At 48.0% G+C, this 15992-nt stretch overlaps 2 pseudogenes; both read left to right on the top strand.

The window, feature by feature from the left end:
• Positions 1-1819: 1819 nt before the first annotated feature.
• On the top strand, positions 1820-2598 carry LOC101344062 (keratin-associated protein 10-3-like; annotated as a pseudogene).
• Positions 2599-13377: 10779 nt separating this feature from the next.
• On the top strand, positions 13378-15715 carry LOC101343805 (keratin-associated protein 10-3-like; annotated as a pseudogene).
• Positions 15716-15992: the final 277 nt, after the last annotated feature.

Below are 15992 nucleotides of genomic sequence, written 5' to 3'. Positions count from 1 at the left end.
CAAACATACCAACTATCATGAAGATGGCAGAGGACTGGGCAACATTTTGTTTTGTTATAGAAAAGGTTGCCACCAGTCAGAGTTGACTCAATGGCATCTAACAACAACACAGAAAAATAAACACATAAAAAAGGAAGCAATTGTTAACTCCAAGAGGGGAAAGAAAGCTAAACAAAATAAAAGGTGTACAAGTAAGTAAATTAAATATGGTTCCACTACACAGACTCTGTTATGAATAATGTTCACTTAGAAAAATAGCACAGAATTTGAATATTGATTGAACCAAATATTGAGGTATTACTGCAATGGGAAGGAGCCCTGATGGGGCAATGGTTAAATGCTTGGCTGCTAACTGAAAGACCAGTGGTTTGAACCCACCAGCCTTCTCTGTGGGAGAAAAGACTGGCAATCTGCTCCCATAAAGATTTCAGCCTAGGAAACCCTATGGGGCAGTTCTACTCTGTCCTACAGGGTCGCTATGTGTCCGAACAGACTCGATGGCAAGCACCAACAGCCGTGGAAGGATGAGAAGAGGGAAATCTTGCATGGGGCTGGAAGTATTCAAGAGAAAGCCCTTTCTTCCACTTAGGAAATCAACAGATAATGTCTAAAACAGAAAACTCAGGAAATAGCAGAATGCACGCTGTTATGCATTGAATTGCGTCCCCCAAATATATATGTCAACTTGACTAGATCATGATTACCAGTATTGCGTGGTTGTCCACCATTTTGTGATTTGATGTATTTATCCTGTGTGTTATATATCCTAACCTCTATGATGTTAATGAGGCAGGATTACAGGCAGTTATGTTAATGAGGCAAGACTCAGTGTACAGGATTAGGTTACATCTTAAGTCAATTTCTTTTGAGATATAAAAGAGAGAAGTGAGCAGAGAGGAGAGGGACCTCCTACCACTAAGAATGAAGAATCAGGAGGGGAGTGTGTCCTTTGGACCCAAGGTCCCTGTGCTGAGAAGCTCCTAGACCAGGGGAAGACTGATGACAAGGACTTTCCCTCAGAGCTGACAGAGACAGAAAGCCTTCCCCTGGAGCTGGAACCCTGAATTCGGACTTACAGTCTCCTAGACTGTGAGAGAATACATTTCTGTTTGTTAAAGCCATCCACTTGTGGTATTTCTGTTATAGCAGCACTAGATAACCAAGACACACCTTATTTAGTCATTGTGAAATAAGTACAAGGAGAACTAAGAATGGTTGTGGGGGAGGGGGTGGACGTTGGGAGTGAAATGGTGGAGAGAAGAGCGAGTTTGTAGATGTAGCAGCAAGGGGCTGAGAAACTCCTGGCCAGGATCCCATTATCTCATGAGAGAGGGGTCTGGGTTATGGGTTGGGCATCTATCAGTGCAAAATACTCCAAAACCAAAAATCACACTCAAGATACACAACCAAAGAGAGAAGAAAGAGAAACCAAGATTTGCACAAACACATCCAACTCATGATCCAGCCAACCTTTGGCTCAGCCAACAGACACACACTCTATGTTCATGCCACTTCCAGGGTACAAACCCACCTCTAAATGACCAACCTTCACCCATCCACATCAGACGTCTTAGGGACAGAGGTACAAACATCTCATGGCCAATAAACTAACAATGGTTGTCTGGAAATGTGGCCTGTGCAATAACAAGGAAGGGAGGCTTGTCGAGACGCCAGTTGGCAAAACACACCGGGGAGGGATATAAAGGCCTGACAGCCCAGAGCACCTCACACACTCACTCACTCACTCATTCACTCACTCACTCACTCACTTACTCACTCACTCGTTCCAGCTCACGTCCTCAAGCCCCAACACTCTGCCATGGCTGACACCTGCTGCTCCAGGACTTGTATTATTGCTGCGTCCACCGTGTCTGTCTCCTACAGTGACCTGAACTGTGGCAGCCGAGTTTGTTCACCCAGTGTTTGCACCAGCTCGTCCTGGAAGGTGGACGATTGCCAGGAGAGCTTCTGTGAGCCCCCCTGCTGCACCTCCACTTGCAGTGCCCCAACCTGCTGCCAGTCCACCTGCTGTGTCCCCACCTGCTGTGCCCCAGCCCCCTGCCTGACCCTCGTCTGCACCCCTGTGAGCTGTGTGTCCAGCCGCTGCTGCCAGGAGGCTTGTGGGTCCAGTCCCTGCCAATCGGTCTGCACCAGCTCCTGCAAACCCTCCTGCTGCCAGCAGTCTAGCTGCCAGCCTGCATGCTGCACGCCCTCCCCCTGGCAGCAGGCCTGCTGTGTGCCTGTCTGCTGCAAGCCTGTCTGTTGTGTGCCTCTCTGCTTAGGGGTGACTGCTGCCTGACACTCTCATGATGTCAGCCCTCTGCCTGTGCCCCTTCCTGCTGCAAACCCTCCTCCAGCGTGTCCCTGCTCTGCTGTCCTGTGTGCAAGCCCTCCTGCTGTGTCCCCACCTCCTCCTGCTGCGCCCCCACCTCCTCCTGCGTGTCCCTCATCTGCTGCCTCGTGTGCAAGCCCACCTGCTATGTCCCCACCTCCTCCTGCTGTGCCCCCACCTCCTCCTGTGTGTCCCTGCTCTGCTGCCTTGTGTGTCCCCGCCCAGCCTGTTGTGGCCCCTCATCTGCCCAGAAGGCCTGCTGCTGAGTGGGCATGTCCCCCTAGGGCCAGCTGGGCTCCCACTGCCCCTGGCACGTGTTCCTGTCTGGGTGGACAACACCCCGTGATGTCCAAGCTCTTCCCGCCTCTAGGCCAGTTTACTCCAGACCCTTGTGAGTTACTGCATCTGCACTGATGGGGCCCTGTGGCTCCAGTGGGGGCCACACTCCTCCTACACACCCATCACCCATCTACTGTGCTGGCCCTCCACCCTGGCCTGTGAATCAATTAATCACATCCCCACTCAGGTGACGCTGTCTGGTCCGTGTGTCTCACACAGGGGCTTTGCTCTCCATTCCCGGGTCACATTGTCCCACAGCCTGAGTTCTGTTCACTTATTTATTTGCAATAAACACCACTGGTATTCACCCAGTACCCTCAGCACAACTCAGGACCTTCAGAGGGAACATTTCATTTAACCCTCACAGCATCTCTCTGAGGTCACTGTTAGAGGTGGGGCAACTGAGGCGTGGACACCGCCCAGCCCCAGCTCCCTTGGCTGCTGGTGGCTACCTGTGTGAGCTCGCCGTCTAGCATGGCCTCTGCTTGCACACTAGAGGGCATGGTCCTCCTTCCTCCTGTATGGAATTTTTTCTGGGTCCCAGGATGATGCTTTTGTCTGTGCTCATATGCGAGTGGAGACAGGTGACTCTGGTCTTGAATGTTCCTGAACAATGTGGACAGCAGGGCCTCTCTGCTCCTCAGGTTACCAGGCTGAGGGCTGTCACAGCCGGCTGGCCAGGGCACGGGGAGCCACTGGGTACACACCCCATGGCCCTATGAGAAGGAACTGAGGTCTTCAGATACCGTGCTGGTGGACGCATTTACCTCAAGACCCTTTCCAAGCCCAGCCAGGAGTGGGGGCCTCTGACCACCTAGCTAGGCCAGGGGTGTCTGTGCCGTGTGCCTGTCATGGTGGCTGCATAGATGGAGGGGGCTGAGCTCTGAGACAGGCCAGAGCCCACCAGGAGGTGGTCAGGGATGCCCACAGGCAGATGGGAAGACTAGGAGAGTCCACCGTTAACAGGTCCCAAAACTACTCTTGCAGCAACCAGGTGTGCCCAACACTTCAGGGCCCCAGGCGAGGGGGTGCACAGAGGCCACTTTACTTTCTCTCTTCTCAGCCCTGGATCACACTCCAGGAGAGGGAGTAGACGGAGTCCACTTTACTTCCTCTCTTCTCAGCCCTCGATCACACCCCTACAAGCTCTGTCCACACAGCCTGGACACCCCTCAGTCCTAGGTGTGCACCCCGGTCACACCAAGGTGGACATGCAAGGGAAGAGACCTGTGTGTGCCCTGGAGTGGGCTTGGGGCCATTTGGGTGGGAATTCTAGGGCCTCGCATACCCAAAGTGAGCGTGGTCTAGAAGAGGGGTCACCAGCTCTGGTGAGACTTTCCCGATTGCCCTGTGAACGATCCTCTGGCAGAGCAGTGCCCTTTAAAAGCTTGGTGCCCAGGCTAGGGACCCCAATGACCCATGTCTAAGGGCGTGCTGGGGGACATACATGGCTTGGAAATCTCCGCCACACGCCCTTAGCCATGGCTTTAGGCTGTTGATGTAGTAGACAGGCTGAGATGTGCACAAAATTCCGCAGAGACTTTAACTCAAGTCCAACTTTTACACTCAAGAATATTAGGAACCAAGTGAATGAAGGAGATTTTAATAGTATTCAACCATTATTAAGCAGGTTGTTGACAATACTCTCTAGGACACCCATGGGTATGTTACGGCACTTTGACTAAACCAACAGTAAAAACATAGGTGAAGAAGAAATTGAAGCTGTCAATGATTTCATTCTATTTGGATCAACAATCAATGTCCATGGAAGCAGCAGTCAAGAAATCAAAGAACATATTTCACCACGGAAATCTGCAGCAAAAGATCTTTTTAAAGCAAAGATGTCAATTTGATGACTAAGTTGTGACTGACCCAAGCCATGGTCTTCTTAATCGCCTCATATACACGCAAAAGCTGGACAATGAAAAAGGAAGACAGAAGAAGACTTGATGTATTCGAACCGTGGTGTTGACGAAGAATACTAGATCTACCGTGGACTGCCAGAAGAGCAAACAAATCAGTCTTAGAAGAAATGCAACCAGAATAATGTTCCTTAGAAGTGAAGATGGCGAGACTTTGGCTTGCTTACTTTGGACATGTCTTTGGGAAAGACCAACGGTTAGAGAAGAACGGCATGTTTGGTATAGTAGAAAGTCAACAAAAATGAGGGAAACCTTCCATAAGATGGTTTGACACAATAGCCACAACAATGGGCTCACATATGCAAATGATCATGAAGATGATACAGGACTGGGCAACTTTTCATTCCGTTATGCATAGGGTCGTCATGCAACGGAGCTGACTCAATGGCAACTAACAACTATATAGGAGAAGGACGGAGTTTGAGTTTACTCCGAGTTCTTACAGGATCCAGAATCCCATCACTGTGTGTTAGGGACAATTCAGAAGCAGATAAAGATCCAGACAGGGAGAGGACAGAGATGCCACTTGCCCATTCTAGGCTCAGATGGTCAACAGTTTGGTGTTAACGGACTGGTAGGTAGCCAGGTAACATGAATGTTCAACACATTATTTTAAATTGGAAGACTTACTGAAGGCCCCCTTTAGTAAACTATGTATTTTAAATTTGGTTTAAGTTTCTCCCAAGAAAATGTCTGATGTTTTTATAAATCCCCAAATTGAAATGTATAGTGAAATACTTCTTTTACTTAGGAGGCAGCTTATGAGTCTAAGAAGTTTACAGGTTGTAAAACAGAATGCTAACAATGCAGGCTGGCTGCGGTTGTGTTTGGTAAGGCATTACAATAAAGGGACGAGCTCAGGGGAAACTGGCTGACTTACAAGCAGGAATAAACGGGAAGGGAGAGATTCCAGAGACTTGGGGCCTTTTAACATTGAAAATGCCCATCGATTTCAAACTCCAAAGAGTAAAGGATAAATTTGGGAAATACTCTGAGCAGGAAGGGCTGGTTAAAACTCAGCATTGGGGCAAGGAATAAATTTCCACAATAAACCATTTTATTAAAAAAGGTTGGTCAATTAAAAAAAAAAAAAGATTTGTCAAGTTACTATTGGTGAGGAAATACAGCAACGGGATTGTGCTGTTGACGAGACTAGATGTTGACTGAGCACCCTGGGTGACCTGGGAAGGTCTAGAAAACTTGAGGATCTGCTCACCAATGACGTATCAATTCTACTTCTCAATAGACCTCCTGAGAAGGTTTGGATGATAAAGGAGATGTAAACCAAAGAGTGGAAATTAGCCAAACACTCCTTGGCAAAAGAGTGAATAAATCAACTGTGGTTACTTATATGTATGAGTGCATCGTATGAGGGCAGTGGCGGCTTGGCGGTAGAATCCTCACCTTCCGTGCAGGAGTCCTAGGTTTGATTCCTGGCCAATGCACCTCACGCGCAGCCACCACCTGTCTGTTCGTAGAGGCTTGTGTGTTGTTATGATGCTGAACAGGTGCTGGTGGAGTTTCTATACCAAGATGAACTAGGAAAAAAGGCCTGGTGATTGACTTCCAAGATCAGCCAGTGAAAACCCTATGGATTAAAATTGTCCCATTCACAACCTATCATGAGGATGGTGCAAGACTGGGCAGCATTTCATACTGTTGTACATAAGGTCGCCATGAGTGAGAGCCAACTCAACAGCACCAACAACTCTCTCCCTCTTCCCTGGCAGCGCTGTCTACCTGCAGTCCACCAGGCTCCTCTCACGCAGACAGAGCGAGGCCAGGGAAGGGAGGGCCTGACAGGCACTGACCCCTGCTGGGAACACTGGGCCACACACTGGGGCCATACCAGGCAACGTCTCTGAAGGGCAGGACTGGTAACCCCAAGTCTTACTCCTGGCAGGGTTGTGGTGGGAGCCCCAAGACAATCATGCTTGTCCTGCTGCTCCAGGACAGGGGCCAGAACATGGTGGTGAGGCTGGGGGCTCCCACAGACCAAAGAATATAGACACATACATGATAAACTTCTTCAAGAAGACACCCAAAACAACCATGAAAGAAAGTATTGACATCTTTGACTACATAAACATTGAAACGCAACTTCTCTGTAATACAAGATAGCATCAAACAAGTCAAAGGCAAACCACAGTTTGAGAGAAGATATTTTTAACGCATATATCTGACTGAGGATACATAAACCCATGAGAAAAAGATGTAAACCCTGATTAAAAATAAGCAAAACATATAAATAGGCTATTTACACGTAGTGATCTGAATGGCATATACACATATGAAACACATTTAACTCCACTAGACATCAGGGAAATGCTAATTAAAGTACCAGATGCATTGCCACAACTATTGCTTGGGCAAGAAGAAGGCTGACAATACCAATTATTCCCAAGGATGTAGAGTAACAACAACTCCGATGCACTCCTGGGAGAGTGGAAATTGTTGTTGTTGTGTGCATTAAATCTATTCCGCATCTAAAGCTCTCTGAACTATGGTGAACAAAGAGTGAACCCTGATGTGAACTATGGACTTCAGTTAATAATAATTTACCAATACTGGTTCATTGATTGTAACAGATGTACCACACCAATGCAAGATGTTAATAATGGGGAAACCATGTACAGCAGGGAGGAGTATATGGAAATGCTCTGTACTTTCTACACAATTTTTCAATATACCCAAAACTGCTCTAAAAATAAAGTGAATTAGCATTCTTTTAAACAGCAGGTTGTTGGAGAATGCATATTATTGTTGTTAGGTGCCTTTGAGTCAATTCCAACTCACAGCGACCCTATGTACAACAGAATGAAATACTGCCTGGTCCTGTGCCATCCTCACAACTGTTGCTATGTTTGAGCCACTGTGTCAATCCATCTCTTTGAGGATCTTCCTTTTGTTCACTGACCCTCTACTTTACCAAGTGTGATGTCCTTCTTCAGGAACTGGTCCTTCCTGATAACATGTCCAAAGCACGTGAAGTCTCACCATTCTTGCTTTTAAGGAGCATTCTGGTTATCCTTCTTTCAAGACAGATTTGTTTGTTCTTCTGGCAGTCCATGGTATATTTAGTATTCTTTGCCAACACCATAATTCAAATGCATCGATTGTCTTTGGTCTTCCTTATTCATTGTCCAGCTTTCACATGCATAAGAGGCGATTGAAAATACCATGGCTTGGGTCAGGTGTACTTTAGTGCTAACAGTGACATCTTTGTTTTTTAACACTTTAAAGAGGTCTTTTGCAGCAGATCTGCCCAGTGCAGCATGTCGTTTGATTTCTTGCCCGCTGCTTCCATGAGCATTGATTGTGGATGCAAGTAAAATGACATCCTTGATAACTTCAATATTTTCTCCACTTATCATGATGTTGTTTTTTGGTTCAGCTGCGGGGATTTTTGTTTTCTTTATGTTGAGGTGTAACCCATACTGAAGGCTGTAGTTTTGACCTTCATCAGTAAGTGCTGCAAGTCCTCTTCACTTTCAGCAAACAAGACTGTGTCATCTCATATTGCTGGTTGTTAATGAGTCTTCCTCCAATCCTGATGCCGAGTTCTTCTTCATATAGTCCAGATTCTCAGATTATTTGCTTAGCATACAGATTGAATAAATATGGTGAAAAGATACAACCCTGACACACACCTTTCCTGATTTTAAACTACACAGTATCCCCTTGTTCTGTTTGAACAACTGCCTCTTGGTCTACGTACAGCTTCCAAATGAGCACAACTAAGTGTTCTGGAATTCCCATTCTTTGCAAAGTTATCCATAATTTGTTATGATCCACATAGTTGAATGCCTTTACATAGTCGATAAAACACAGGTAAACATCTTTCTGGTATTCTCTGCTCTTAGCCAAGATCTGTCTGGCATCAGCAATAATATCACTCATTCCACGTCCTCTTCTGAATCCAGCTTGGATTTCTGGCAGTTCCCTGTTGATGTACTCCTGCAACCGTTTTTGAATGATCTTCAGCAAAATTTTACTTGTGTGTGATATTAATGATATTGTTTGATAATTTCCACATTCTGATGGGTCGCCTTTCTCTGAAATGAGTACAAATATAGATCTCTTCCAGTCAGTTGACCAGGTAGCTATCTTCCAAATTTGTTATAGATGAGTGAGTGCTTCCAGCATTGCATCCATTTGTTGAAACAACTCAGTTGGTATTCTGTCAATTTCTAGAGCCTTCTTTTTTGCCAATGCATTCAATGCAGCTTGGATGTCTTCCTTCAGTACCATCAGTTCTTGATCATATGCTACCTCCTGAAATGTTTGAATGCATACATCATATAAGGTATAAAACGCAAACCAATCCTCTATTGTTTGCGATATGCACATTTGTACTCTATGTAAAGAAATGGGTTTGACTGAGACTGGAGGGACCCTGGAAGACACGGCTCCTGGACTCTCTGTTAGCCCAAAACTAAAACCATTCCCGAGGCCAACTCTTCAGACAAAGATTAGACTGGACTATGGGACATAAAATGACACTCGTGAAGAGTGTGCTTCTTAGCTCAAGTGGATACATGAAACTAAATGGGAAGCTCCTGTCCAGAGGCTAGATGAGAAGGCAGAGAGGGTCAGAAACTGATTGAATGAACATAGGAAATCCAGGGTGGAAAGGAAGACAGTGCTGTCACAGTATAGGGAGAGCAACTAAGGTCACAAAACAATGTATGTATAAATTTTTGTATGAGAGACTAACTTGAATTGCAAACTTTCACTTAAAGAGCAATAAAAAAATAAAAAAAAAAGAAAGAAAGAAATGGGCAGGTATCCCCTCTTGGCACACTGGTCATCTCTGAAGGGGTAGAGAGCGTCCACTGATGGTAGAACACAGGTGTTTCCCCTGACAGTGTGCTGTCCCCTCATTAATCCCAGATGTCATTAGTTTCACAGTAAAAGATTTCTAAAATCATTATCAACTATTTCTCTTTAAAATGTTCAAATCTTAGGAAAGTTCAATAAACACCTGCGTACTCTTCACCAACTGTTAACATTTCACCCATTTCTCACTCTCTCCATCTCTCTCTATCTATACTTCTTAATTGTGTAGTGCTGCTATAATAGAAAGACCACAAATGGATGGCTTTAACAAACAGAAATTTATTTTCCCACAGTTTAGAAGGTTAGAAGTCTAAATTCAGGGTGCCAGCTCTAGGGGAAGGCTTTCTGTCTTTGTCAGCTCTGGAGGAAGGTCCTTGTCTCTTCTGAGCTTCTGCTCCTGGACAATCTTCATATGGTTTGACATCTCTCTTCCCCCATCTCTGCTTCTTTTCTTGCTTGTTTAATCTCTATTATATGTCAAAAGAGATTGAGTTAAGATACACCCTACACTAATCCTGTCTCATTAACATAACAAAGACAACCCATTCTAGAATGGGATTATAACCACAGGCATAGAGGTTAGGATTGACAACATATATTTTTGAGGGACACAGTTCAATCCATAGCGTTCCACCCTTTGGCCCCCAAAAATTCATGTTCTTGCCACATGCAAAACACATTCACTCTATCATATCATCCCAAAATTCTTAAATCAATTCCAAGTCCAAAATCTTATCTTCTGAATCATCGAAATCAAATATGGGTGAGACTTTAGATGGATTTCATCCTGGGGCAAAATTCTTCTTCAGCTGTGAACTTTTGAAATCTAGAATACAACTCATCTGCTTCCAAAGAACAATGGTAGGATGGGCACAAGGTAAACATTTCCATTATAAATGGGAGAAATAGGAGGGAAAGAAGAAGGCACCAAGCAAGTCCAAAACCCAGCAGAACAAATTACATTAGCTGTCCAGGCTTGAAAATAATCCTCTGTTCTCTGAGACCATCTGGGCAATAGTCTTGCCCTCCAGACTCTGGGTGTTGGCTACGCCCTCCAGATTCTGGGTGAAGACCTCTTGGCCCTGGGCTTTAACTCCACCCTCCAGGCCCACTGGGATGGCAACTCTGCACCCTCAACTTTGGACAGCCTCATTCTGCTAGTCCATCTGAGTGGTGACCCCACACCTCAGCCCTAGCAGGCCCTTCTTCTGCCCCTTGGGCATGGCAACCCTACTCCCTCAGCTTTGAGCAGTGGCCCCATCCCCCTGGCACACCTTAACAGCACCCCTGCACTCCAGAACCAAGTTGGCAAAGATCCAACTCTTCGAAACCTGGGTGGCTGCAGCCCTACCGTTTCCAATCCAGGAGACCGTGGTCCCACCCTTTGAAACCAAGAAGGCCCTGCTTTCCATGATGCTTCCAACAATTCTGCTGATTTCCAAGCTGTTTCAGGAATGACCTTTTTTCTTTTCTTGGAGGACAACAGATGTAGCTCCTTTGACCTGTTTCCTGTCTGTAGAATTCCAAGAGGCAGACAGTGTTCTTTCTTTTCATTCTTTCTCCGTCCCCTTCAGTCTAAGCTGATGGGTTTTCTGCTGTGGCAGCTGTTTAGATCCATCAGTAATAGGCTTAATCTCCTTAACAAAAGATTGAGTCACCAAGACCTTGGTGACAGTTTTAGGGCACGTGTCCATGTCCTTAGTTTGTACAACAGAATTTCCCAAATTGTTAAGTTTTGGTTTCATTTAGCACAATTCATTTTTAAGTCCATCTCTTTCCTTTCACATTTTATTATAAGCAGCAAGGAGAAACCACGCAGTCCCTTTAAGATCTTGTTTAGAAATCTCATCAGCCAGATAGCCAAGTTCATCACTTACAAGTTCTACTTTCCACCAAACATTTGAACATAATTCAGACAAGTTCTTTGCCACTGCATGAAAAGCTTCACACTTCCTCCATTGTCCAAAGTTCGTCATTTTCTTTTAAAGCATCACCAGAAGTACATTTAATGTCCACATTTCTAGCAACATTCTTTTGCTGGTGCCATATGTATTCGCTAAGACAATAAAGACTTTCTCTGTAGCTCTCCTCATTTACTTCTGAGCCCTCACCAGAATTGCCTTTGATGTCCATAATTCTACCAACAGTATCCTCAAGGCAATCTAGGCTCAGGCACCTTAAAACTCTTCCAGCCTCCACCCATTACCCAATTTCAAAAGCACTTCCACATTGTATGTATTTGTTAGAGCAGCACCCCACTCTTCCATACCAAATTCTGCCTTAGTCATCTAGTGCCGCCATAACAGAAATACCACAAGTGGATGGCTTTAACAAACAGAAATTTATTCTCTCACAGTTTAGGAGGCTAGAAGTCCAAATTCCAGGTGTCTATTCTAGAAGAAGGCTTTCTTTCTCTATAGGCTGTAGAGGAAGGTCCTTGTCTCTTCTACGCTTCTGCTCCTGGGCAATCTCATGTGGTTTGGCATCTCTCTTTCCACATCTCTGCTTCTTTTGCTTGCTTGTTTAATCTGTTTTATATCTCAAAAGAGATTGCCTTATGACACACCCTACACTAATCCTGTGTCATTAACATGACAAAGACAATCCATTCCCAAGTGGGATTACAACCACAAGCTTAGAGGTTAGGATTTACAACACATATTTTTAAGGACATAAATCAATACATAATAATACTTGTACTTAGTTTTTTGTTGAACCATTTGAAAATAAGTGTTATATCACATTGTAACACTTCATCCTTGAACTCTTCAGCAGGCATCTCCTAGAACAAGGATGTGGTCCCACATAATCCCAACACCATTATCACACCAAGAAAATTCACTATAATGCCATAACATCATCTAATAGTTGGTTGTAGTCAAATTTCTCAAAATGTCTCCATAATGTCTCTTGAATTATGTTTTTGTTGTTGCTGTTTTCTGAATCAGAATCAAATCAAGTACATGCACTGTATTGGTGACCTTGATGCTTTTGTCTCATTTCACCTAGAATAAAACCAAAACCAAACCTGTTGCCATCGAGTCTATTCCGACTCATAGCGACCCTATAGGACAGAGTAGAACTGCCCCATAGGGTTTCCAAAGAGCTGCTGGTGGATTCAAACTGCCAACCTTTTGGGTAGCAGCCAAGTGCTTATCCATTACACCACCAGGGCCCCTACAAATCCAGATTCTATCAGACACCTGGCATGGACTCTACAAAAAGTGTTAGCAAGAAAAATGCCCCAGTGTAATAACTGATTCAGACAGGGATCACCTATGGATACTAACACCATTGGTTGAAAGGTGTTGGGGGAATAGGGTACCTGCACAGAACCCAATATCCTCCAATGGATGATGACTCACTAATTATACAGGGGACACTGCCCCTTGTTAATGGAGAGAGGCCTGTGGGTGTGGGTCTGAGCATAGGGTAACTGACTAGCAGATGTCTGAAACTCTCTGAATTATGGTAACATCTGTTAAATGCAGGTAAATGTAACTGTCCCCAGATGCCAGGTGTGGTCACCTGTCCCTTAAGTGACACCAAAGCCAGAGGCAAACCCCAGCCTGGAGGGCTGATGCTCCCAGGCCACCTCTTTGTCTCTAAGAAGTCTGTTTTCTTGTGAGAGATGGTACCCTTACTCTTTATCTGGGTGGTGATGTGGACTTGGGAGGGGGTGCCTCCCCTTCTCCTTCAGTGCACCCCACCTCCCAACACAGCCCCAGACACAAGGGTGGTGCCACAGGAGGCTCTGCCCTCAATGCCTGCACACAGTGTAAACCAGCCAAAGTCATGGAACGTCCCTCCCAGCCCCTGCCAGCAAGCCCTTCCTCGCTGTGAAGGGCACACTGAGCACATGCTTTTGGCCAGGTACCCCCACCTCTTCCTCCCCATTCTCCCTGCCCTCCCCTCCCAGATCCTTGAACTCTTCCACCGCCAACGATGCAGGGCGTCCAGACCCTCCCCAGCCCCTGCTCCCCAGGTCAGTGGGGGCCACACTTTGGTTTGTTGGTCTGGAACCCCAGACCCTTCCCTGACCAGAACCTCACCCTTCTGGCAGAGTACCCCCCACACACATGATCTTACACAGCGACTGTGAGGATCAATGGATAGAAAATGGGATTGAAGCAGTGCGGCACTGGGCGAAGCGTGCTGATGTGACCACACCAGCAGACCACTGACTGCAGAGAGCCCCGGCCCCACAGCCTGCAGCGCCTGCTCAGGGCACTTGCCCACCCAGTTTGCTGCTTCAGCCTTGGCCTCCAGGGCCAAACACCGGCCAGATTGGTTCAACGCAAACCCAGGCAGAATGGGAGTTCCAGGGTTGGACACCCACCCACAGGTACACACATCTCTGCATAGATAGCCTTGGGGACCGGTTTAGACAAGAAGGAAGGAGAAGGCATCATGGAGTATCTGTTGGCACAACACACACCAGAGAGGAATATAAAAGCCCATGGCCCAGAGCTCCTCACTCACTCACTCACTCATTCACTCACTCACTCACTCATTCACTCACTCACTCATTTACACACTCACTCATTCACTCATTCACGCACTCACTCATTCACCCATTTACTCACTCACTCACAATCACACCCTCCTCCCAGCTCACCTCCGCCTCCCCCCACCCTGTCCATCTGCTCCAGCAAACTGAGCTAAGGCAGCCGCGTCTGCCTGCCTGGTTCCTGTGACTCTTATACTGGTTCCTCCTGGGAGTTGGACGACTGCCCTGAGAGCTGCTGTGAGCCCCTCTGCTGTGCCCCCACTTGTTGTGTCCCCACCTGCTGTGTGCCCACATTCTGTGCCCCGGCCCCCTGCCTGATCGTCTGCACCCCGGTGAGCTGTGTGTCCAGCCCCTGCTGCCAGGAGGCCTGTGGGTCCAGCCCCTGCTGCCAAGAGGCCTGTGGGTCCAGCCCCTGCCAATCAGCCTGCACCAGCTCCTGTGAACCCTCCTGCTGCCAACAGTCTAGCTGCCAGCCTGCATGTTGCACGCCCTCTCCCGGACGGCAGGCCTGCTGTGGGCCCGTCTACTGTGAACCCATCTGCTGCAAGCCTGTCTGCTGTAAGCCTGTCTCTGCAAGCCCCTCTGCTGTGAGACCTCCCCCTGCCCGGCCCCTGCATGATGCCCGCCCTCTCCCTGTTCCTCCTCCTGCTGCAGACCCTCCTCAAGCGTGTCTCTGCTCTGGTGCCCCATGTGCAAACCACCCCCTTGCCCCCACCTCCTCCTGCGTGTACCTGCTCTGCCACCCCATGTGCCCCTGCCTGGTCTATTCTGGCCTCTTATCCAGCGCGAAGTCCTGCTGCTGACTTTCCAGATCTCATGCAGGTCTTTTCCTGATGGTGACTTCTCTGCTGCCTCAGCCAGACCCATCCCCTCTGGCTTTGACAACCACCACGCAGGGCAGCAGAGCCACACCTCAGCCTCTTACTCAGGGACCCTCACACGGGCTGCACCAGGCCCCAGCATCTCCTCCAGGTGCGTACCTTGCCTCAGCAGGCCAGTCTTGCCCCGGGCAGCAACACCACTTCTGAGCCCCAATAAAGCCACCTTGTCTCACAGTGACCTTCTGTCCTGTCTGTGCATGCAGCAGGGCAGGGTGGGAGGCCACCAGTCCACCTGGTGTGGCCTCTGAGACCTCACAGCCAGGCGCCTCTGGCCCTCTACACCCCAGTTCCAGCACGCGGTCCCAGAAAAGGTGTTGGTGGAGGCCTGCCGAGCTGCCCACAGACCTCAGGACCACTTCAGGGAGGCCACCCCCTGGACCAAGGCAAGGGCTCGTGGGACAAAATGGTTACTTCCTAGCAGGCAGGTGTCCATGGGCCACACTCACCCTCCCCAGCTCGGTGCCCCTCCCAGGGCTGGGGCAGCACACCTGCGCCCAGCCCCATACCCAGCAGCCTCACCCACCTGATTGCCCCAGGGACTCCCCAGGGATACCAGCCCCTGGACCACAGTAATTGTCCTGGCTGCCATAAATGCAGGCCTCTCCTCTGCTCCCCCACTGCCCCCCACCTAGGAGGGCATGCAGCCCCCCACCCTATCCAGGGACCCAACCCCACCAGCCACGGCTCCTTCCAGGTCGTGTTTCCAGGCGCCATGGGGTGGGGGTTATACATGAGGTTAGGTTAACAGAACTAACTGACCACAGATGCAGTGTGACCCTGCCCCTCCTGCAGCCCGGGAGACGCCCACTGCCTGATGCCCCCTGCCCCCGTCTGGGGCGTGTCCATGTGCTCCCCTTCAGTCCTCGCTGCCCAGAGACCACCTGAGGTCTGAGTCCTGCACTAGTGAGAGGACATCATACCCCAGGTCAGGCTCACTTTGTCACTGACCCAGAGGCCACTCTCTGGTACTTCCATGTCTCCCAGAATCTCCCCTGGAATGTTTCTTCAGCTCCCGTCACCCTGGTGCCTCTCTATCCTGGTGATGACTTGGTCCAGGATGCCACATCAGACACGTGAGTGAAGCCAACCGCTCTCTCTGCTGCCAGAGAGCTGTCCGCTGGAGACCCCTAGACCCCACACTAACCCAGCAAGGGGACCCATATGAGTAG

Source organism: Trichechus manatus, unplaced genomic scaffold, assembly GCF_000243295.1.
Source record: "Trichechus manatus latirostris isolate Lorelei unplaced genomic scaffold, TriManLat1.0 scaffold00128, whole genome shotgun sequence".
Taxonomy (NCBI): Eukaryota; Metazoa; Chordata; class Mammalia; order Sirenia; family Trichechidae; genus Trichechus; species Trichechus manatus.
Note: the sequence above shows the minus strand (reverse complement) of the source record. Positions and strands in the feature narration are given on the sequence as shown.